Raw genomic sequence first — 25,192 nt, 5'->3', positions numbered from 1 at the left:
TAACAAAATATTCCTTTTTCTTGCAGAGTTGACCTGGATGAAAGTAAGTTAATGGCGCCATCTTTCAGATTGTATTCTTCATATACACAACTGTTGGCAAACTAATTAAAATAAAAAAGAACTTAAAAAGATGACAATGTTTCCTAACATTTCAAGAAAGAAAGTTTTCTTTCAAAATGAGAAAACCAAAAGTGACGATTGGCTGTAAGTAATTGCTTTGACAAAAATGGGCAATTTGGTTAGCCAAGCAATTCCCGTTAGTCCTGAAGATCTACAACACGTTTACAACCTAAGTTTCGGGGAAGTGAATGTAAGTCCATCTGAAAGACAAACAAAACCCACAGGATTTTGAGATCATGTAAGATGGGAGAGATCTTAAAATAAGGACAAATGAAGAGGATGGAGAACTGGATTCATCAGATTATTATAGGTACCTTCTCTTTAAATCCTTACACAACCAGAGAATAATTATATAAATTAGTTTAATCAATTCCTATAAGTAAAGTTCTATTTTATGAAAGGCAGATTAGCCATGACAAAAAATGCTCTTTGTTCAAATGTTAACGTTTTTAGCTGCCATGCACTGAGCAGCACAGTACAGAGGTTTTTACCACGATGCCAACTGGAGAAAGGCAAGGAGCGATGCCAGCAGGAACAAAGAGCAAGGTGTGTTTCTTTGGAATTAAAGAAAACTAAAGGTGAAGCAAGGGCCAAATGCAAGGATTTGATCTGACATCTCAAATCCTCTAATAAATTAACCATTATTTATAGCAAAATGAGATTCTGAAATACAGATGGTTGTTAGCAAAAACACTTCCATTTCCCATTCCCAACGTGCGGAGATCCTGTATGATGGTTTTGTGACAGGCTACCCTGTCTTTCACTCTTTGTGGTTTTTGAGATCTCCTGAGAGGATTCCATTATCCTAAATTAAACCAAAGCTGAAACAGTTCTTCCAGATGACTTCTGGGGAAACTACTTCTAGCAACCAAATGATGGGAATACTTATAGAAAAAATGGCAGGGCAAAGTCAATACTTATCAAAAGTCACCTCGAATATGAAGGGCCTTAACTCTCAAGTAAAAAAACAGAGACTGGCTGAATGGATTAAAAAACAAAACCCTTCTATTTGCTGCCTACAGGAAACATATCCCACCGACAAAGATGCACACAGACTGAAAGGATGGAAAAAGATATTCCATACTAACAGAAACCAAAAAAAGAGCTGTTGTAGCCATCTTAATATCAGACAAAATAGACTTTAACACAAAAACTGTTAAAAAAGACAAAGAAGGGCACTATATAATGATTAAGGGATTGATTCAACAGGAAGATGTAACTATTAAACATATATGCACCTAATTATAGGGCATCTGGCTATTTAAAAGAAATATTAAGGGACCTAAAGGGGCACATAGACTCAAATACAAATGTCGTGAGGGAGTTTCAATATCCTACTTTTAGCAATGGACAGATCAACTAGACAAAAAATCAGCAAGGAAACAACAGATTTAATCAAAACTACAGACCATATGGACCGAACAGATATCTACAGACAGAACTTTTCATCCTACAGTTGCAGAATACACATTCTTCTCAGCAGCACATGGAACTTTCTCTAGGATTGTCCACATAACAGGCCATAAAGAGAGTCTCAGCAAATTCAAAAAAATCGAAATCATACCATGTTATCTTCTCAGGCCACACTGGAATGAAGCTGGAAATCGGCAACTCAAGAATTTCTAGAGCATATGTAAACACATGGAGACTGAACAACATGCTCACGAATGAACAGTGGGCCACAGAAGATATCAAAAGAGAAACTAAAAACTTTATGGAAATGACTGAAGATGACAACACAACATATCAAAACTTATGGGATACAGCAAAAGCAGTGTTAAGAGGAAAGTTAATAGCAATAGGTGCCTACAAAGGAAAACAGAAAGGCACCAAATAAATGAGCTATCAATGTACCTCAAAGATCTAGAAAAACTACAGCAAACCAGACCCAAAACTAGTAGGAAAAAAGAAATAATTAAAATTAGAGAAGAAATCTACATAATTGAATCCAAAAAAAGCAATATGAAAGATTAGCAAAACAAAGAGTTGGTTTTTTGAAAACATAAACAAAATTGACACATCATTGGCTCAACTACCCAATAAAAGAAGAGAGAAACCCAAATCAATAAAATTAGAGATGAAAAAGGAAATGTAACAATAGACACCACGGAAATAAAAAGAATCATCAGAAATTACTACAAAAGAGCTGTATGCCAACAAGCTGGGAAACCTAGAAGAAATGGATAGATTTTTGGACACAAACAATCTACCTAAATTGAGCCATGAAGACACAGAAAATCTAAACAGACCTATAACCAAGACAGAAACTGAATCAGTAATAAAGATGCTCCCAACAAAGGAAAGCCCAGGACTGGATGGCTTCACTGCTGAATTCCACCAGACATTTAAAGAACTAACTCCAATTCTTCTCAAGTTATTCAAAACAATTAAAAGGTAAGGAATCTCTCTCTCTCTACAAAGCCAGCATCACCTTAATTCCCAAACCTGAAAAAGATGCAACAGAGAAAGAGAATCCAGTTTCCCTGATGAACATAGACACAAAAATCCTCAACAAAATTCTAGCTAATCAAATCCAACAACACATCAGAAACATCTACCTAGACTAAGTGGATTTATCCCTGGTATGCAAAGGATGGTTCAACATTCACAAATCAATCAATGTGATACATCACATTAACAAATTGCTGAACAAAGACCATATGATTATCTCAATAGATTCAGAGAAAGCATCTGATAAAATAAAATACCCCTACATGATGAAAACTCTAAGCAAATTGGGTATAGAAGGAATATTCCTCAACACAAACAAGGCAATTAATTAAAAATCTATGGTCAGCATCATATTGAATGGGGAAAAGTTGGAAGCATTCCCAAAGAGATCCAGTACCAGACAGGGATGCCCACTCTCACCACTGCTATTCAATATAGTCCTGGAAGTTTTAGGCAGAGCCATTAGGCAAGTAAAAGAAATCAAAGGAATACAAATTGGGAAGGAGGGGCCGGCGCCGCGGCTCACTAGGCTAATCCTCCGCCTATCGGCGCCGGCACACCGGGTTCTAGTCCCGGTCAGGGCACCGGATTCTGTCCCGGTTGCCCCTCTTCCAGGCCAGCTCTCTGCTGTGGCCCGGGAGTGCAGTGGAGGATGGCCCAGGTGCTTGGGCCCTGCACCCCATGGGAGACCAGGAAAAGCACCTGGCTCCTGGCTCTTGCCATCGGATCAGCGCGGTGCGCCGGCCGCAGCGCGCCGGCCGGGGCGGCCATTAGAGAGTGAACCAACGGCAAAAGGAAGACCTTTCTCTCTGTCTCTCTCTCTCTCTCTCACTGTCTACTCTGCCTGTAAAAAAAAAAAAAAAAACAAATTGGGAAGGAGGAACTCAGAGTATCCCTATTTGCAGAAAACATGATTCTATATATAGGGGACCAAAGAACTCCACTAAGAGACTATTGGAACTCATAGAAGAGTTTGGTAAAGTAACAGGATGTAAAGTCAATACACAAAAATCAATACCCTTTGTATACAAAGATAATGCCACGGCTGAGAAAGAGCTTCTAAGATCAATCTCATTCACAATAGCTACAAAAAAAACAAATACCTTGGAATAAATTTAACCAAAGGTGTCAAAGATCTCTATGATGAGAATTACAAAGCATTAAAGAAAGAAATAGAAGATACAAAAAATGGAAAAATCTTCCATGTTCATGGATTGGAGGAATCAATATCATCAAAATATCCATTCTTCCAAAAGGAATTTAAGATTCAATGCAAGACCAATCAAAATACCAAAGACATTCTCCTCAGATCTAGAAAAAAAATGATGCTGAAATTCATATGGAGGCATAGGAGACCTCAAAGAGCTAAAGCAATCTTTTTTTTTTTTCAAGTTTATTTATTATTTGAAAGGAAGAGTCACAGGGAGGCAGAGGTAGAGAGAGAGAGAGGTCTTCCATCCACTAGTTCACTCCCCAAATGGCTGCAACAGCTGAAGCTGGGCCAATCAGGAGCCAGGAGTTTTTTCTGGGTTTCCCACAAGGGTGCAGGGGCCCAAAGACTTGGGCCATCTTCTACTGCTTTCCTAGGTCACAGCAGAGAGCTGGATCAGAAGTGGAGCAGCTGAGACTTGAACCGGTGCCCATATGGGATACTGGCACTGCAGGCAGTAGCTTTACTCATTATACCAGAGTGCTAGCCCCTCAAGCAATCTTATACAACAAATGCCAGAGGCATCACAATACCAGATTTCAAGACATACTACAGGGCCGGCGCCGTGGCTCACTTAGCTAATCCTCTGCCTGCAGCGCCAGCACCCTGGGTTCTAGTCCCAGTCAGGGTGCCAGATTCTGTCCCAGTTGCTCCTCTTCCAGTCCAGCTCTCTGCTGTGGCCCGGGAAGGCAGTGGGCCCTGCACCTTGGGCCTTGCACCTGCATGGGAGACCAGGAGGAAGCACCTGGATCCTGGCTTCAGATCGGCACAGTGCACCAGCCGTAGTGGCCATTTCAGGGGTGAACCAACGGAAGGAAGACCTTTCTCTCTGTCTCTCTCTCTCTCTCACTGTCTAACTCTGCCTGTCAAAAAAAAAAAAAAAAAAAAAGACATACTACAGGGCATTTGCAGTCAAAGCCAAAATTAACAATTGGAATTACTTCAAATTGAGAAGTTTCTGTATGGCAAAAGAAACAATCAGGAAAGTGAAGAGGCAACCAACAAAACAGGAGAAATTATTTGCAAACTATGCAACTGATAAACCAGAATCTAAAGAGATCAAGAAACTCCACAACAACAAAAAAAGCAACCCAGTTAAGAGATGGGCCAAGGACTTAAACAGACATTTTTTCTAAAGAGAAAATCGAAATGGCCAACTGACACATGAAAAAATGTTCAGGATCACTAACCATCAGGGAAATGCAAGTCAAAACCACAATGAGGTTTTACCTCATCCTGGTTAAAATGGCTTTCATACAGAAATCAACAAACAAATGCTGGGGAGGAAGTGGGGGAAAAGGTATCCTAATCCACTGTTGGTGGGAATACAAACTGGTAAAACCACTACGGAAAACAGTTTGGAGATACCTCAGAAATCTGAATATAGCCCTACCTGTCGCTCCCCCATTCATGGAGGAACGACACCAGACCCTGCGCTGTTCTTTTTGCCCGGCCCTTCCCGGGTTTGCTGCTGGCCCCCCCGCCACTTTCCCCGCTTCCGCGGAGGAGCGGCACACTGCCGGCCGGCTCTCTCAGGGGTTGCTCAGATGTTCCCCAGTACTTATTGTCTCCCTCTTTCTTTATAGTCCTCTTCCACCAATCCATGCTCTGTTGCCCACATGCCAAGAACGCTGCTCTCCTCCAATCAGGAGCAGGATCAGCTCCTGCAGTTTATCAGTCAAATTGGCGAGGCAGCTGTGCAGAAGTTGTTTGCTGTCGCTCAGCGCCATATTGTGGGAGATCAGATGCATAGAATTAGTCTTAGCAGTTCCAGTAATTTAGTCTAGTCTCGGTTGCTCCCCACACCTACCACATGACCCAGCCGTCCCACTCCTCGGAATTTACCCAAGGGAAAATGAAACCTGCAAATAAAAGAGTTACCTGCACCTTTATGTTTATTGCAGCTCAATTCACAATAGCTAAGACATGGAATCAACCTAAATGCCCTTCAACTGAAGACTGGATAAAGAAATGATGGGATATCTACTCTATGGAATACTACACAGCAGAAAAAAAAATCTGGTCATTTGCAACAAAATGGATGAACTGGAAAACATCGCTGAGTAAAATAAGCCAGTCCCAAAGGGACAAATACCATATGTTCTTCCTGAATTGTGATAACAGAGCACCTAAAAGGAAACCTGTAGAAGTGAAATTGACATTATGAGAAGCAATGACTTGAACAGCCATTGTCTTGACTGTCGAGAAACAGTTTTTTTTTTATTATTTTCTCTTTATACTTAATGCCACTGATGAAACTCGTTACTTAACATAGAGTTATTCATACATGTATAAATCCAAATGAAAATAGATCCCAGTAAAAAATAAGAGTGGGAATAGGAGAGGGAGGAGCTGTACAGTTCTGCACACATTTACATGGACTTACCACTAAGGGTAAAGTTGAAAACTTGCCATGGAACACCAAATCCCATTAAGCTAAGTGGTACTAATGCCATCTTACGTGTTAAAGTGATCATATTAAGTGTGTAACTGATCATATAGATAAGATTAAGTGTCAAAGGATCACATAAATAAGACCAAGTGTCTGGTAATAATAATAGATAGAAAAAGAGAGATTGTTTCAACACCAGAAGCAGTCCTCACAGAGACTCATAGAATAACAAATGCCCTAAATGGCACTGTGACCTCAGAATCAGCCCTTAAGGCATTCAGATCTGGCTGAAAACCCCATGAGAGTATTTCATGACAGCCAAGACACTGTGGCAAAAAATGATCCACGTGAAGGATCTCTGTGAGTGAGACCCCAGTGGAAAGAAGGGGCCATCAAAGAAGGATGTACTTTTCTCTGAAGGGAAGAGAGAACTTCTACTTTGCTCATGGCCCTGTCTAAATAACTGACAGCAGCTCACGTCAAGAGCCTTGGTTGATCACTGATGTCATAAATAAGAGTGTCAGTTGTCAAATCAACAACAGGAGTCACTGTGCACTTATTCCCCATGTAGGAACTCTGTCCTTAATGAGTTGTACTACAAGAATTAACTGTAAAACTTGTTTTCAAACAGTACTTTATACTTTGTGTGTCTGTGTGGGTACAAATTGTGGAAATCTTTACTTAGTATAGAGTTGGTCTTTTATATATAACATTAATTAAAAACAAATCTTAATGAAGAATGGGATGGGAAAGGGAGTAGGAGGTGGGACAAGAATTGGGGTGGGAGGGCAGGTATGGGGGCAAGAACTGCTATATTCCTAAAGCAGTACCTATGAAATTTGTATTCATTAAATAAAAACTTTCATAAAAAATAAATTTATTTGTGTACCTGCAGGGGGTGAAAAGTAGCTTTGTGGCTGTATAAAGAAAAGATTATTAGTGACTTTTTATAATGCAAGGAACTAATGCCAGTTTTCATTATGTAAGTTTCCTCAAAACCAGTGGCAAATCCAGAGTCTGCCAGAGGAGACCCATGTTCATGGAAATTTAAGAAAGGGTTTCTGGATTTAATGTCAAAACTTGGTGGCAAGTCTCTTTTAGTAATAAGAATGAAGAAGAAAAGGTAAGTAAAGCTACAAATCTCAGAAGAGGATTGTTAAATAACAACTTTGTGACATTTTAAGGTATACAGCTCCTCAATGTAAAACTAAGTATTTGCTCAAAGGAAACTATTGAAACAGGGTAGTAACAAATGAATGAAGAGAACAACTACTTCCCTCACCTTCATTAGCAAATCCATAACTATTTAATCTATCTAGTGAGTAGAATGTGGGTCCAGTTTTAGTTTTAGAACCATAACAGATACCTGCTAAGGTACACCCAGGACGTTTTCTTTATATTAAACTATGCCTTAAATCGCCTATGTAATAAAATATTGAGCCAATACCAGAAATGATCAGAAAAATCTTCTGGTTCTAGGGCAGTAAAAAACACAGTTAAGTCTTATTTATAATCATTCTTTTTTGTTCTTGCTTTTTCAATAACATCAAAAAACATTTTTCTGGGCTTATTTTAATAACAGGTACTCTTCTTTTTAAGTGAAGAATATTAGACAAAAGAACAGAATTAGAAATTTTACAAAGGTCAACAATGACCACATACAAAGTATCAGAAATTCAGAAGACACTGGACTTTTTAATGGCTACAGAGGAACCTAGAAGGCAACTGAGTAATGCCTTCAAAATTTGTAGGGAAAAAATTATTTCTAACCTAGAATTTGTATCCAAACTAACAACCAAATGTGACAATAAAATATAAAAATCGAATGGAATGTTACTTCATTCACAGACTTTGAGGAAGTTGTAGTATGTACTCTATCAACTAAAGAAGCAAACTTAGAGGGGCAGGCATCTGACACAGTGGTTAAGATGCTGCACGGGGCTGGCGCCGCAGCTCACTAGGCTAATCCTCCGCCTTGCGGCGCCGGCACACCGGGTTCTAGTCCTGGTCAGGATGCCGGATTCTGTCCCGGTTGCCCCTCTTCCAGGCCAGCTCTCTGCTGTGGCCAGGGAGTACAGTGGAGGATGGCCCAGGTCCTTGGGCCCTGCACCCCATGGGAGACCAGGATAAGTACCTGGCTCCTGCCATCAGATCAGCGCGGTGCGCTGGCTGTAGTGCGCCGGCCGCAGCGACCATTGGAGGGTGAACCAATGGCAAAGGAAGACCTTTCTCTCTGTCTCTCTCTCTCTCACTGTCCACTCTGCCTGTCAAAAATAAAAAAATTTAAAAAAGATGCTGCACGGGCCATCCATATCCTGTATCAGAGTGCTGCATTCAAGTTCTGGCTCTGCTATGGATTCTAGCTTCCTGCTAATGCACAGCATGACAGGAAACAGGTGATGGCTCAAAGAGTTGAGTCAGTGCTGGTCACACAGGAGACGGGGGTTGAGCTCTAGACTCCTGGCTTTGGTCTAGCCCAGCCCCAGCCATGTGAAAATTTGGGGAGTTAGCCAGCAGCAGGAGATACCTACCTCTCCCCCAACCCTGCCCTGCATCTCAAATAAAACATACAAATGCATTTTTAAAATGAAGTAAATTGGGGCCGGCACTGTGGCGTAGCATGTAAAGCTGCCACCTGCAGTGCCAGCATCCCATATGGGTGCCGGTTCTAGTCCCGGCTGCTCCACTTCCAATCCAGCTCTCTGATATGGTCTGGGAAAGCAGTGGAAGATGGCCCAAGTCCTTGGGCCCCTGTAGCCTCATGGGAAACCCAGAAGAAGCTCCCGGCTCCTGGCTTCAGATCAGTGCAACTCTGGCCATTATGGTCATCTGGGGAGTGAACCAGTGGATGGAAGACCTCCCTATCTCTCTCTCTCTCTCTCTCTCTCTTACTGTGTAACTGTGACTTTCAAGTAAAATAAATAAATCTTTAAAAAATAATAATAAAAAGAATGAGGTAGCTATTATGATATGCATACAGTGTTTTTTCACTTTTATTTTAACTTATTCTATTTACTTGAAAGACAGTATTACAGAGAGAGGTCTTCCATCCGCTGGTTCACTCCCCAAATCGCCACAACAGCTGGAGATGAACAGATCCCAAGCTAGGAGCCAGGAGCCTCTTCCAGGTTTCTCATATAGGTGCAGAGGCCCAAGCACCTGGGCAATCCTCTGCTGCCCTCCTAGGCACATTAGCTGGAAGCTGGATCAGAAATAGGCGGGAGTCAAACCGGTGCCCCTATAGGATGCCAGCATGGCAGGCCAGGGCTTCTAATCCCCTGTGCCACACTGCTGGCCCCACTATTTCACTTTAATAATAAAAAAATTGTTCTGGTAGAAAATTGTTTAGTCAGGAAAATTTTAACCAGCAAAGTACTATACTGGAAAAACAGTAAAGGGGCCAGCGCTGTGGTGCAGCATTTTAAAGCCAAAGCCTGCAGTGCCAGCATCCCATATCAGTGCCATTTTGAGTCTGGGCTGCTAAACTTCCAATTCAGCTCCCTGCTGATGAACTGGGAGAGCAGCAGAAGATGGCCCAAGTGCTTGGGCCCCCGTACCTATGTAGTAGGCCCTGAAGAAGCTCCCGGCTCCTGGCTTCAGCCTGGCCTAGCCCCAGTCATTGCAGCCATTTGGGGAGTGAACCAGTGGATGGAAGACCTCTCTCTCTGTCTCTACCTATTTCTGTAACTCTGCCTTTCAAATAAATTAAATCCTCTTTTTTTTTTAAAGTGTAAAATACAAGGGACTTTGTATACTTCTGCTCTCAGGCCCCTGCTTCCTGGAAGGGCTTCATGGTGGCTCAAATAGCTATAGCGATTACCCCAGCTATAGTTTCTAAGATACTGAATGTGTGCTTTATATATGAAACTTTATTTTTCAAAATGTCCAAATTTCATCAGTCTATCATGAGGTAGTTATGGCACTCTGTTTCAGCAAAGCTGGAGTTGTCTAATATTCCTAATATCTCTATCCCTAGATTATTTCTCAGGATTTGAAGCACCTGAAAACTGGGAGGTGGATTTACTGAAACCAAATGTAGCTAGAGATTAAAATTTGGATAGGACACGCCACACTGAAGTTTGAGAAAATAATTTCTATTGCTTATATGCATTCTTGATTTGCTGTTACCTTAGAACAAAGTCTTCTTAACTCCTTTTAGTTAAATATACTACAGGTTGAATAGTCCTTATTCAAAATGTTTGGACTGTTCAAAATATTTCTGATTTTGGATTTTTTAAAAATTTTGGAATATCTACATATACATAATGAAATATCTTGGTGACAGGATCCAAGTCTAAACATAAAATTCATTTGCTTCATCTATACCTTATACAAATAGCCTAAAGGTAATTTTATTCAGTATTTTTAGTGTATCTGAGGTTTGACTGTGCCTACCATATGAAGTCAGGTTTGGAATTTTTCATTTATGGTGTAATGACAACATTGAAAATGTTTTGGATTTTAAAGAATTTCATATTTTTGGGCTGGTGCCGAGGCTCAGTAGGCTAATCCTCCGCCTTGCGGCACCGGCACACCGGGTTCTAGTACTGGTTGGGGCACCAGATTCTGTCCCGGTTGCCCCTCTTCCAGGCCAGCTCTCTGCTGTGGCCAGGGAGTGCAGTGGAGGATGGCCCCAGCGCGCCAGCTGTGGCGGCCATTGGAGGGTGAACCAACGGCAAAGGAAGACCTTTCTCTCCGTCTCTCTCTCTCACTGTCCACTCTGCCTGTCCAAAAAAAAAAAAAAAAAACAAACAAAAAAAAAACACCCTAAGTGGACAGTATCATTTCATTCACCTGCTGCTCAACCAATTCTAGCAACTCAAAGACATGAGCTATGTGCCACAGATAACTAGCTTAATAGCCATCTGGAGACAGTAAAGGAACACATTCTTCCAGTTCAAATAGCTCATATTACTTAAAATAAAAGCAGTATCTTTAGAGTTCTACTTCAACTGGTATTAATTATGTTTGCACTCATCCAAACTGACATAGAGCAGTTAAGCCTACACTTGCCAACTACACTTATTAGTGGAGGTCAAAGGGGAACATTTTGTTCACAAAGTATGGGGTTCAAGACAGGAGGTTTGTGTGACTACTTTTCTGGGTATGGTAGGGAGAGAGGAAGAGGCTACCAAAGAATTTCTCATGCTCTTAAGAAAAATTAGACTCCTATACTCAAACAACATGAGGGCAAAAGCGGCAACAGCTGAAACCATAACTTGGGCAAATTAACAAGACTGGACTGTACAATTTCCACGAAACTATCCACTAATACATTCCTCTGAACTTTGCTTTTTGACATCAGGTTTGTCAACACCAACCTAATACAACCACAGCTGTAAGACTCAAGCCTCCACTTCCTTTCTCTCAAATCAAACATTCCATAAAGAAAACAAACACCAAAAAATGGACAAGGAGAATCAGCCTTTAAAACTTAATTTGAGTATGGGCATTTAGCCTAGCAGTTAAGACACTGGTTAAGATGACCTCATTCCATATGGGAATACCTGTGTTCAATACTCAACTCCAGCTACTGACTCCAGCTTCCTGCTAATGCAGACCTTGGGAGGCAACAGTGATGGCGCAAGTGGTTCAGTTCCTGCTACCCACATGGAAGACCTGGATTGAATTCCTGGTTCCCAATTTCAGCCATTGAAGGCATTTGGGGAGTGAACCAGTGTATAGGGCCTCTGTCTTTCTCTGCCTCTAGAATAAACAAACAAGCATCTTTTAAAAAATTAATTTGCTGTTCTTGTCAAACATCTCCTTCAAAAAAATTTTAAGTGCAATAGAAGAACCTAAAAAGAAAGCACATGATAATGACAGAACTTTATAAAACTTTCTTGCTTCAGTAGCAGAGGAACAGCAAATTCAGATTTCACATAATTATGCAAGGCAGCACAGCCTTCCACATTCTCTCTTCCCTTTCCTAACTCCAACTCTGACATGGTAATGGAGGTCATTTACTTGAATTAACATTAAGAGCTGCTTCCTTTGGAGTAAACACCACTTACCAGATAGACTATAATATGTTCTGAAGGACTTAAATGTTACCAGTTATTCAATACCCTTTATGTAAAGAGACAGTAATTCGTTATTACCCTCAGCCCCACTGCTTATTTGGTCTCCCTCGCCCCATCCTCCAAGTGTACATACACATGTAGAAGATTTCAGTAAAATCAATCAACATGTCAGAATTCATTTACCAACTTTTCATATGCTTAGCGGGGAAAAAGATTGAAGCCAGATGTATTGATGAAGTCAATTTTAAGAAAAGAAAGCAAACCTAACATACAGACAGAATTTGGTTACACACTAACTACTTCTTACATAAAGAAAATACTTTGGGTTAAACTTTAAAGCCTTCCTCCCTTTCTTTAAAACCCCACAAATATTTCTCCCCAGTTAGAGTTCTGTTATAACCTCAATTGTTAAAAAACCAAAGTCAAAACAATAGCAGATGCATTTCATTAAAGAACCAGAAAAACAACCATACAAAACGCTGTTTATATAAATAATATTTATGGAGTATCTAGTACAAATATCCCATTATAGGTTGGCCAGGTTTTCATCTTGAAAATTCTGGTAGCTGGGTATGCAAAATGTGGGAAAAGATACTCTGGTAGCTGGGGTTTAAGTAATCTTAGAACTTTACAAATCTAAGTACAAATACTCAAAGACTTGGAAAAAATTCCGAAGATAATATTTTGCTTAAAATAATAAACAACTGGTATGGGCCATAGGAAGTCTTAGGAAACGGGCTGCACACGTGCTTACTTTTCATCTCAGCTTGCAGAGGCTTCAGCTTGCAACTGCAAACCAAGGGGAAGCTCCCACAGTAACACAAAGGAGAAAATCATTCAAGCCACAGGAGTGAGAACACAGTGGTCCACTTGCAGAATTTTAGTGCCAATTGTAAGTTTACCCATCATTTTATTCTGAGTATTCTTTTCAAAAGCTAAAAGGATGTGGTCACATGTTCCTGCAGAATAGGGCTGAAATTAACTGTGGGGAATGGACCAGTAGGCTATATATTAGTACTATGAATAAACTTCTTGCAATAAATTTATTGGTTAACAAATGGAACTGCATTTTGGCCAGAGGGAAAACCATCTAGCAGGGGTGAGGAACCTTTCTCTGCCAAGGGCCATGTGGGTATTTACAACATCATTCCCGGACCATACGAAATAATCAACTTAAAAATTAGCCTGCTGTAGAATAACTGAATTCCGAGTTCCACCTGAGGTTGCAGTGGCAGGGTGAGATGAGAGGACTTCACTGGTCTCATACAGCCCGCAGGCCGGACATGTCCTTGTCCTGTAGGCATCAATTTCAAACACCTCCTAAAATAATTTTCAGGACTTGTTCTCATTTTTTTCTAAATGATTGAAAGTGATGTAGGTATGAGCTAGGAGTTTCAAAAGCTGAACACATGCCAAAAATTTTAATAGTACTTCACCTTAGGAAAAGAGAATTTTTATGTGCAATTTCAACAACTATCTGTGGGGTTATAAAAATAGACACTGGTTTGTATGGACACTTTTCCAGTGTGATCCCTAACTCCACTTAATATTTGTCAGGAACACCATAAAAACTCTGCCATTACCCTTTTTCTCTGTAGAAAAAGCCCTGTTTGACTAAGAAAAAAAATAATTTAAAATAAGATTTAAGATTAAGAAATGGGGACCAGCCTTGTGGTGTAGTCACAAGCTGCCGCCTGTGACGACAGCCTCCCATATGGGCACCAGTTTACGTCTAGTTTCTCTACCTCTGATCCAGCTCCCTGCTAAGAGTCTGGGAAAAGCAGCAAAAGATGGCCCAAGTGTTTGGCCCCTTGCTGCCCACATGGGAGACCTGGAATAAGCTCCTGGATCTTTGCTTTGGCATAGCCTAGCCCTGGCTGTTGCTGTCATCTGGGGAGTGAACCAGCAAATGGAGGATCTCTCTCTCTCTCTCTCTCTCTCTCTCCCTCTCTCTGTTTAACTCTGACTTTTGAATAAATAAATAAATCTTTAAAACAAAATAAAAGGTAGAAATGGGGCTGGGACTGTGGCCCAGCAAGTTAAGCCACCACCTCCAATACTGGTGTCCCATACAGACACTAGTTCCAGTCTGGCTGCTCCACTTCCAATCCAGTTCCCTGCTAGTGTTTGAGCCACTGCACCTCCTTGGGAGACCCAGATAAAGCTCCAGGCTCCTGGCTTCAGAATGGCCCAGCCCTGCCACTGTGGCCATCTGGGGAGTCAACCAGTGGATAGAAGAGCTCTCTCTCTCTCTGCGCTCCCGTGTCTCTCTGTAACTCTACCTTTCAAATAAATAAACTTTTTTTTTTTTAAAGAAGGAAGAAATTTCATGGATTAAACACTTAAATAGGTGAAAAAAAAAGTCTTGAAAGAGGAAATCAAAATTTATTTTTATAAAAGCAAGAATATTAATATATTAGACACATGTAGCCTGTGACACACAACATAAGACTCTAAAAAGCTGTCAAACTTAAATTTTTAAAGGTTTGGGTCAGCACTGTGAAATAGCAGGTAAAGCTGCCGCCTGCAGTGCTGGCAATCCATTTGGGTGCTGGTTCGAGTCCCAGCTGCTCCACTTCCGACCCAGCTCTCTACTATGGCCTGGGAAAGCAGTGGAAGATGGCCCAAGTCCTTGAGCCCCTGTACCCACATGGGAGACCGTGAGGAAGCTCCTGGCTTCAGTTCAGTGCAGTTCTGGCTGTTGCAGCCAATTGGGGAGTGAACCAGCAGATGGAAGACCTCTCTTTCTCTCTCTCTGCCTCTCCTTCTCTCTGTGTAACTCTGACTTTCAAATAAATAAATCTTTACAAAAATTTTTAAAAGGTTTTCTTAATCCCATTTTCATAAAAATTAAAAAATTCATCAAAATGGAAGAGGCTTTTTCTGAAGACAGAAGACATCAAATTTTAGAGAAAAACAAAAATGTTTCACTGGCTCTACATCTAAGAGAAAAATGCCTAAATATATGTAAAGCTGATTTTCCCCATCCCTATTTCTATTGTTTTCACTATCTTTGAACTTTATTCTTAATATTCATTGGTCTCAGGAGAATTCACTCAAAAGAGCATTCTTTCAGCAGGGCCATTAATCTCTCTGACAGTAACCTCTCTCAAGGTTAAATTCAGATATGTACTGTGGTATCACATAAAAACAAAGCCCCAAAGCCACTATTTATCAATAGGAGGCCTCTTTCATTCCACTAAAAATACACAAGGTAAATATTCTCAAGTAAGGAAAGATGGTATTTCAAGGCTCTTAAAGGATAATCTGAGTTTTAGAGAATATGATTATTAGGATGCTGAAACTAAAATAAATTATAATAAAAATTTATAATTGAATTTTAAATCTTACTATGATTTATAATTCAGTAATTATAGCTGTAATTAATGCACCTATGTAAAACACTGTTTTTAAAAGGCTAAAAAGAAAGGTTTGTAAACTAAAGATTGATTTTAACACAGAATTTTTATGTGGTAAAACTGGAAACTCACAGGAAAAAAAACTGGCTAAGCAAAAGAAAACAGATTGGGAAACCAGCAAATTACCAACTTGTCTGCAGCAGGGTAGCGATGTGTTAGGGGGAATAAGACACCAGTCTAAGATGCATGGTACTGAGAATTTTCGACATCTACAGACACGATTAAAATCAATAAACATTTACTGAGTACCTACTATATACAGAGAACCAAGATAAGATCCCCAAACTCAAGTGTATGAGGAAACCAAAGTACAATTAGCATATGATACAAAGTAAGATAAAATAAACCCTGAAATCAAAGCATAAAGAATTCTGATGGAATTAGAACAGAAGGTAGCATTCCAAGGCAAGGGTTTGGCAAGCCCCCAGGAAGGGAGCATTTGACCCTTAAGAGATGGTTAAGGTTTTCAAAAGGGAGCTTTTTAAATGTCTAAATCACTGTCAGTCAAATCAGCCAGGACTATGCTTCCATGTAATCTTGAAGAGGCTCCTGTTGCTGGAATTTACCTTATTTCAGTTTCCCAAAAGCAATCACTGTCCTTTCAATGATAACACCTACACTGTAACAAAACTTTTCACACAGCCATCACAAAAACAAGTTCTAATAAGTATACCTACTGTTCATAGAGAGGAAAATCATTTGTTATTTATCTGTATACCCTCACAACACTCAGGACAATGACTATTCTGTAACAGGCACTCAATAAATACTACTGAAGAAAACTACAGATTATTCTGAAATCTGATTCAGCCAATCAAAACACAATATGGCTTAGCAAAAATGTTAAAGAAACTTTCAGAACTGAACTTAAAACAAAGCTAAAATTCTTGGGTAAAAAAAAAAAAAACAAGAAACTTTAGCCAAATTAAATGCAGAATATTAATAGAAGGGACATGACAATGGAAAAGGCTCATGACCAATATATACACTGTCTTTATTACTCATGTCCAGTTAAGTATCAACTGAAATCATTAAATAGTTTAACTAATGTAAGTCAATATGGACCATGCAAGAAAAACTTACTGTATAATCAAGTCTTAGAAAGTTAGGCAAATGTAGGTCTAAGAAGATATTCCAAATATCTTCTGAGGGTCAGTGAATTTCGATGAGGGTGTCACAGAAAAACTGGCCAAAGCCAAGTACCTGGATCAATACGGGACCACCTGCTACTTCCAAAGTCAATAAGGCATAATGGAAAGCATCTACCCACCTCAGCCACAGGTGATGATGGTGCACTACTGCTTGACTATTCTGAATACACTAGATCACACCTCTCAACTGTGCTGTTCTTTTCTCAGCCTCTGAGGAGCATTCAAATAATATACTTGCAGATTCTCCTCAACTTACAATGGGAACACATCTCATTAGACCCATCATTAAACTGAATGGATTGTAAATCTAAAATATAAGTTAATACAGCTAACCCACTGAACAAAAATCTTTGCAACACAGTACCCTGTCAAGCATCAGCTGTTTGCCTTTGGGATCACGGAGCTAACTAAGAGTTGTAGCTCACAGCCATTGCTCCGTATCATGAGACAGGCCTGCACAGCATATTGCTAGCCTGGGAAAAATATAAAAATTCAAATTTTGAAGAACAGTTTCTGCTGGATGTTTACCATTTTTGCACCATTCAAAGTACAAATTCCTAAGCCAGGGGCAGGCATCTGGTGCAGCATTTAAGATGTCCCTTGGGATGCCTATATTCCATACTCAAGTGTCTGGATTAGGGTCTCCATTCTGCTTCCAAAACCTGCCTTCTGCCAAAGCACACCCAAGTCACAGCAAGTGATGGCTCTAGTAGTTGGTCTCTACCTCCTAAACTGGAGACATGGATTACAGTTCATGTTTCTGACTTTGGTGTGGCCCGGTCCCAGATGTTGAGGCATTTGAAAAAGCAAACTAGCATGTCCTCTCTTTCTCTTTCAAACAAAAATTAAATAAAAAACCTAACTTGAACCACTGTAAGTTGGAGATCATCTGCGCTCTTTTCTCCAAGGATAATCTCTTTTCTGTAGTGCTAAACTCTTCCTTTCCCTCTCCTGCCTCAACTGTTTGCCTTCATTTTAGTTTGCTTTCTCAGCACCATCTTCTGCTACTCTATCCCATATCTAAATATTTAGGATCTTGTAAGGGCTTAGCTGTAATCCTATGTTCTTCTGCTAATATTTTATCTATAGATGCTATCACTGAATCCTATGAACTTAAATGATTTTTTTATAAACGCGGTTTCCCAATTTGTGGTTGTACTTTAATCTTTAGAATTGTGTGTTTTATTTATTTATTTATTTATTTTGAAAGTTGGGGGGACACACATGTGGGGAGCAACTCGGACTAGACTAAGTTACTGGAATTAAGACTTATTCTATGCATCTGCTCTCCCACAATATGGCGCTGGGAGAGGCGAAAACAGCTTCTACATAGCTGCCTCCAGTTCAACCAATAAACTGTAGGACTTGCTCCTGATTGGAGGAGAGCAGCGTACTCGGCGTGTGGGCAGCCGAGTTGGGATTGGCAGAGGAGGACTATAAAGGAGGAGAGAGACGGCATGCACCAGGAACATCTAAGGGGAACATCTATCTGAAGGAACACCTGTGCAGCCCCTGAGAGAGCCGGCCGGCGGTGTGCCGCTCCCCCGTGGAAGTGGGGAAAGTGGCCAGGGGGAACCGCCCTTCCACGGAGGTGGAATGGACGGCAACCAACCCGGGAAGAACCAGCAGCAAACCCGGGGAGGGCCGAGCAGACAAAAGAACAGCACAGGGTCCTGTGTCGTTCCTCCACGAAGAGGGGGAGCGACATAATGGTGCCGTGACTCGGATAGGAAACTTAGGAGGGAAGAAACGGGAAGAAGTGGGAAAATATCGGAGATAGAGACTAGCAAACAGCCTAGGGAAAAGCCGGACAAAAAAGGTGCCGGAAGAAGCTATTGAAAGCCTAGGCATAGACTCAGATACGGACTACGGGGGGAAGCTGGGAGAAATCTCTAAGATCGAAAGCGAAAGTGAAAGCTAGAACAAACAGATTTGTATACGGACTGTGGGGAGAGGCCAGGAGAAATGAGGGAGGAATATTGTTGGAAGAAAACTTAGGGAAACATACCGGGTAGAGAAAAATGTTAGGGAGGATGAAGCCGCGAGTGCAGGCTGAAGCGGAGATGTAAGCTATCTTGGGATTCTTCAAGTCAGCCCGGGGAGCAAGAGGCGAAGATCTGGAACCAGAGGCAGAGACGTGGGCCGCCAGGTTGGAATTTGCCAGGTTAGTCCGGGGAACTTGGACTGAATGCCGGTGGTGGCGGAAACGTGAGCTACGCTGTGTGATTCGCGGAAGCCGCCGCGTGCAGAGAGAGCACGGGGCGTGAATAGATAGGGAACGCGGGGCTGGCGCGAGGCCGTGGTGCGGGCGCGAAGGGCGTGGAGACCGCGGAGTGTGCGCGCAAAGCCGAGCCGCGCAGAGCCGGGAGCCCGCCGCAGGGCGGGCGCCGGGAAACCGCGGGGATAAGAGAAGCCGCGGGAAGTTTAGAAGTAAAATGAGAGAAATAGGAATGCTGGCAGATAGAAGTAAAATGGGAGAAATAGGAATGCCCGGAGATAGAGAAATAGAGAAAAAATAAGGCCTCCCCACAATACCGCAATGAGAAGGCTTGGATTCGGTCTGCCTGATTAGTAAGGCGGTAAGCACCAGCAGGCGGCTCGACCAGAGTATGAGCTGCAGGTCACCGAAGACAGGCATGAACCAACACTAATAAGTCTCCCCACAAGACGGCAATGAGAGGGCTTGGATTCGGTTTGCCTGATAGGGCTTGTAAGTACCTGCATGCAGTTATAGCAGAGCAGAGCATGCGCTGCAGGGCACCGAACTCAGGCACGCATCAGCGCCTAAAAACCTCCTCACAACATGGCAAAGAGAGGACCCGGATTCGGTTTGCCTGACTGATAGGACTTGTAAGCACCTGTGGGCAACTCCAGCAAGCAGAGCAGAGTGTGTGCCGCGGGGCACCGAAGACAGGCGCGTATCAACGCCAAAAATAAAAAGAAAGGGGGATCTGTGGGGAGCAACTCGGACTAGACTAAGTTACTGGAATTAAGACTTATTCTATGCATCTGCTCTCCCACAATATGGCGCTGGGAGAGAAGAAAACAGCTTCTACACAGCTGCCTCCAGTTCAACCAATAAACTGTAGGACCTGCTCCTGATTGGAGGAGAGCAGCGTACTCGGCGTGTGGGCAGCCGAGTTGGGATTGGCGGAGGAGGACTATAAAGGAGGAGAGAGACGGCATGCACCAGGAACATCTAAGGGGAACATCTATCTGAAGGAACACCTGTGCAGCCCCTGAGAGAGCCGGCCGGCGGTGTGCCGCTCCCCCGTGGAAGTGGGGAAAGTGGCCAGGGGGAACCGCCCTTCCACGGAGGTGGAAGGGACGGCAGCCAACCCGGGAAGAACCAGCAGCAAACCCGGGGAGGGCCGAGCAGACAAAAGAACAGCACAGGGTCCTGTGTCGTTCCTCCACGAAGAGGGGGAGCGACACACACACACATGGGGGGGTGGGATTCTTTCTATTCACTGGTTCATTCTCCAGATGGCCACAATGGACAGGACTGGGTCAGGTCAAAAGATAGGATCCAAGGGCTTCATCTGGGTCTCCTACGGTACTGCAAGGGGGCCCAAATACTTGGGCCATCTTCTGCTGCTTTTCTCAAGCCATTAGGATGGAGCTGGACTGAAGTGGAGCAGCTGGGACATGAACTGGAACCCATATGGGATGCCAGCATCACAGGGCTTTACCCAATATACCACTATACTGGCCCAAAATATGATTTTAAGCTCATCTCTAAATTGAACCTATGCAGTAATGCACTAAACTTCAAATTTCTGCATCCAACTACCAGTTTGACACTCCCAACAGGTATCTTGCAGATACCTTAATGTGTTGAAAATGGACTGTTATTTTTTTCCAGGCCTTCCTATCTTATTATTAATATTAGCATATATTCAGTTACTCAACTCAGAAGACAAGGGATCATCCCTGATTCCTCCCTCTCTCTTAGTGCTCATATTTCAACTCATGAGACATTTCTGACCATTCCACCCAGATACATGAGTCAAACTTACAATCTCTCTCCTCCCTTTCTCTTTTTAATCTCTATCTCAACTCTTCCATTATTACTACAGAGCCCGTACTAGAATGTAAGCTCCTTGAGAAGAAGGACTTATGTGGTACATCATTACTATGTCTGGCACAGAACACTGGCATGGAACAAAGTAAGTGTGTAATAAATATTTACTGAACAAATACTTTGTCCATAATACTCTTTTCCTATTTCCAATCATTTTCAAGCACTTCAAACTGGAATACAGGCATCTGAAGCAGATGGTTTAACCACCAGGCCAAATATCCACCTTATCAGGCACTGTGGCACAGCAGGTTAAAGCCCTGGCCTGCAGTGCCAGCATCCAATATGAGCACTGGTTCAAGTCCCAGCTTCTTCACTTCCAATCCTGCTCCTTGCTAATGTACCTGGCAAAGCAGAGGAAGATGGCCCAAGTCCTTGGGCCCCTGCACCCATGTGGGAGACCTGGAAGAAGCTGCTGACTCCTGGGTTCAGATCATATACAAGAAATTTGTTTAATATTTTAATGTATTGAACTAGGAAAAAGGCAAAGTAACCACTACTTCCAAACTCATTTCCTGTCAAAAAGGAATACTTCTAGCTTTATCTGAAGGTTTCAAAATGAATCTCATATATAAACTGAACAAAACTAATGACAAAGGGGTCAGTGTTGAGGAACAGTGAGTAAAGCTGCTGTCTGTAATGCCAATAACCCATATGGGCACCAGTTTATGTCCTGGCTGCTTCACTTCCAATTCAGTTCCCTGCTGGAAAAAGCAATAGAAGATGGTCCAAGTGCCTGGAACCCTGCTACCCATGTGGGAGACCAAAAAAAAGCTCCTGGCTTTGGCCTGGCCTAGCTCTTGCCGTATGACCATTTGGGGACTGAACCAGCAGGTGAAAGATCTCCCTGTCTCTCAGTCCCTCTATCTCTCTCTAATTATGACTTTCAAATAAATAAATAAATCTTTAAGAAAAGAGGGGTCAAAATCATACATGACTCATTTATATAAAGGAGGAAATATGTAAAACTAAACTATACTTTTTATTCAGTATATATATATATATATATATATATATATATATATATATATGTTGTAAAGAAAAGGAAAGAATAAAACTCACAAATGTGCTTTCCTCTGAACAAAGAGAAGAAAATAGAAAGGGTACTTTACATGGAAAATGTGTATCATGAAATTTCTATTTCAGAAAGTTTTTTGTACCAAAATAAACATCTTTTAAAAAAAGATTTATTTATTTGAAAGAGTTAGAGAGAGGGGGAAAGAGGGATTTTCCAACCTCTGGTTCACCCCCCAAATAGCCACAACAGCCACGATGGGCCCAGGTACAGGTCTCCCATGTGAGTGCAGGGGCCCAAGCACTTGAGCCATCCTCTGCTGCTTTCCCAAGCACAGTATCAGGGAAGTGGAGCAGCAGAGATTCGATCTAGCAGGCGGTGATTTTACCTCCTATACCACAACACAAGCTCCATAAGTTGATCTGTCAATTTTATTTTTTCATCAACCTCTTGAACTTCCCTAGAATATATTTTTGGGGAAGAGATGATCACTTTATATGCTTTATGTTGTGTATGTGTACTTTTAAAAATGTATTTTATTTTTCAGGATAAATGAAGGCAGATAAAATAGTTGTAACACTGCTTTATGACAATTTGTGTCTTATCCATGGAAGAGCGAAGCCACAGATGAACTTATCAGCATAAATGGTAGTTATTGAGCAACAAAAGATGAAAATGAACCTTCCAGGTTAATTTAAATTTTAATCACCACAAATAAACACATTTATTATATGCTTTTTCAAAAAATATTTATTTATTTACTTGAAAGAGTTACAAAAGCAATGAGAGAGAGAGAGAGAGAGAGAGAGAGAGAGAGAGAAGGAGGAAGGTAGAGGGAGATCTTCCATTTGCTGGTTCACTCCCCAAATGGCAGCAAGAGCAGGGGCAAGGGCCAGGCCAAAGCCAGGAGCCTGGAACTCCATCTGGATCTCCTACATAGGTGCAGCAGTCCAAGAACTTAGGCCATCTTCCATTGCTTTTCCGGGCACATTTGCAGTGAGTTGGATAAGAAAGGGAGCAGTCAGGACTTGAATTCGTACTCAAATGGGATATTGGCATCCCAGGCAGCTTTACAGGCTACGCCACAACACAGGCCCCTATTATGTGCTTATTAACATAACTAGAATTAATCTTGGAATGCCAAGATGGCATCTGATAAAATTCATTACTCATTAAACTTCAAGACATTAAGTACAAAGTCTTTCTTTTTAACATGATAAATAACAATTTTAATCCACAAACTATATATACTTACCCTGGAAATACTAAAATTCTTTCTTCCAAAAACAGAAGACAATAATGGTTTCTTTTACTTTCCTATTTTACAAAAGCATCAATAGCTAATCCAAATGAATATCCAGGAACTCTTAACAATTTCAGAAAATAGGGGCCAGAATTACAGCGTATCAGACAGAGCCCCCTCTGTGATGCTGACATCCCATATGGGCCCCAATTCATGTCCCAGCTGCTCCACTTCTGATCCAGCTCCCTCCTAATGACTTGGGAAAAGCAGCAAAAGATGGCCCAAATGCTTGGGCTCCTGTCACCCTCATGGAATACGCAGATGAAGCTCCTGGCTGCAGCCAGACCTAGCTCTGGCCATTGTAGTCATCTGAGGAGTGAACCAGCAGATGGAAAAATCTCTGTGTGTAGATTCTCCCCTTCTTTCTATAACTCTGACTTTCAAATAAATAAACAAATAAATCTTAAAATTAAGAAAATCTTTATATTAAAAATATAGTTTTTCTGTTCTGCAAGATTCTGAAACATAACCAAAATCATTCCAATTGAGGTATGTATGACAAATGACAACAGTAAGATAATTATGTATGACTAATAGTAAATATTTTAGATCACCAAGTCTTCTTTAATAACAGAGTATTTCAATTAAATGGCATATTAAGTCCAAGTTGGAACTGTACACCTGAACATGATGGTTATGTATCATACTACTCACTCACCCCAACTCAACTAGCATTAAAACCATGTATCTATGGGCTGGCATTGTGGCATAGGAAGTTAAGCCCCCACCTGGGATGCCAGCATCCCATATGGGCAACAATTTCAGACCCAGCAGCTGTTCGACTTCTGATCCAGCTCCCTACTAATGAGCTTGGAAAAGCAGCAGAAGGTGGTCCAAGTGCTTGGGCCTCTGTACACTGTGCAAAATTAAGAGTCCTGGAGAGGCCAGCATTGTGGCATAACAGGTTAAGCTGCCATCTGCAATGTTGGCATCCCCTGTGAGTATCAGTTTGAGTTACAGCAGCTCCATTTCCAATCCAGCTCCCTATTAATGTGTCTGGGGAAGCAGCAGAAGATGGCCCAAGAGCCTGGGCCCTTGCACTGGCATGGGTGACCTGGAAGAAGATCTGGGCTCCTGGCTTTGGCATGGCCCAACCCCAGCCATTGCAGCCATTTGGGGAGTGAATCAGCAGTTGAAAGATTTTCTCTCTCTCTCTCTCTCTCCCCCTCCCCCTCTCCCACTACTCCTGCCCCATCTTCCAAATAAATAAAAAATAAATATTTTTTTAAAAACTCATATATTTAGATACTACTACTATCTGGTCCTACAGCACTACCATTACAGAACATAATGAAAGAAACTTGGGAAGGATGTAATCAATCTTAGATAATAAGTATTAATTTTTCTAGCATGTTAATTAGGGGGCTCTAGCTGTAGTTTTAAAGCAATAAAAGCAAAGGTATATGATCTGAATTTTAAAAAAATGATGGGGCAGGTGTTTGTCCTAGTAATTAAGATGCCCCATGTAACAACAGAGTTTCTGGGCTCAATATCCAGATCCAGCTTCCTGTCAATGCACTCAGGGAGGCAACTGTGATGGCTCACATGTTCCTGCTACCCATGTGAGAAAACTGGGCTAAGCTCCCTACTCCCAACGTCAGCTCAGGCCCAGCCATAGGCATTGTGGGTAACTGAGCAGTGAATCAGGGAATAGGAGATCTCTCTCACTTTCACTCTCAACTTGTCAAATAAAAATGACATATGTGAAAAAAACTAAAAGAAAACCAAAAAATATGAAATAAAATGTTATTTGGAAAATATAAGAAAATACTTCTAAAGGGAAGGAGAAAAACTTAAGTAGATCGTACCTCTATGAAACAGCTAGAGTCCAGGCCTCCATTCCAGGATAACATCAGCATGTTTATACAGGCTGGCTTAGTACTGACAGCCAAACTAAAGTGCATGCAGTCTGACCATTTTGGGTCTTTTTAGAGGTACAAAAAGGAGGTTCAAGAGGTTAAGTGACATCTTCGGCATTTTATTAGGAAAATTTTCAAACATACACAAAAGTTTAGAGAGGATTATAT

General features: G+C 41.5%; 1 protein-coding gene across 17 annotated transcripts in view; it reads right to left on the bottom strand.

Annotated features, from left to right (window-relative positions):
* The window catches only part of ERC1 (ELKS/RAB6-interacting/CAST family member 1), a 518,217-nt gene that overhangs the window by 264,379 nt on the left and 228,646 nt on the right, over positions 1-25,192 (bottom strand). The gene's annotated exons all lie outside the window — the stretch shown is intronic.

Source organism: Oryctolagus cuniculus, chromosome 9 (assembly GCF_964237555.1).
Source record: "Oryctolagus cuniculus chromosome 9, mOryCun1.1, whole genome shotgun sequence".
Classification (NCBI taxonomy): domain Eukaryota; kingdom Metazoa; phylum Chordata; class Mammalia; order Lagomorpha; family Leporidae; genus Oryctolagus; species Oryctolagus cuniculus.
This window is presented reverse-complemented; position numbering and strand designations above follow the sequence as displayed.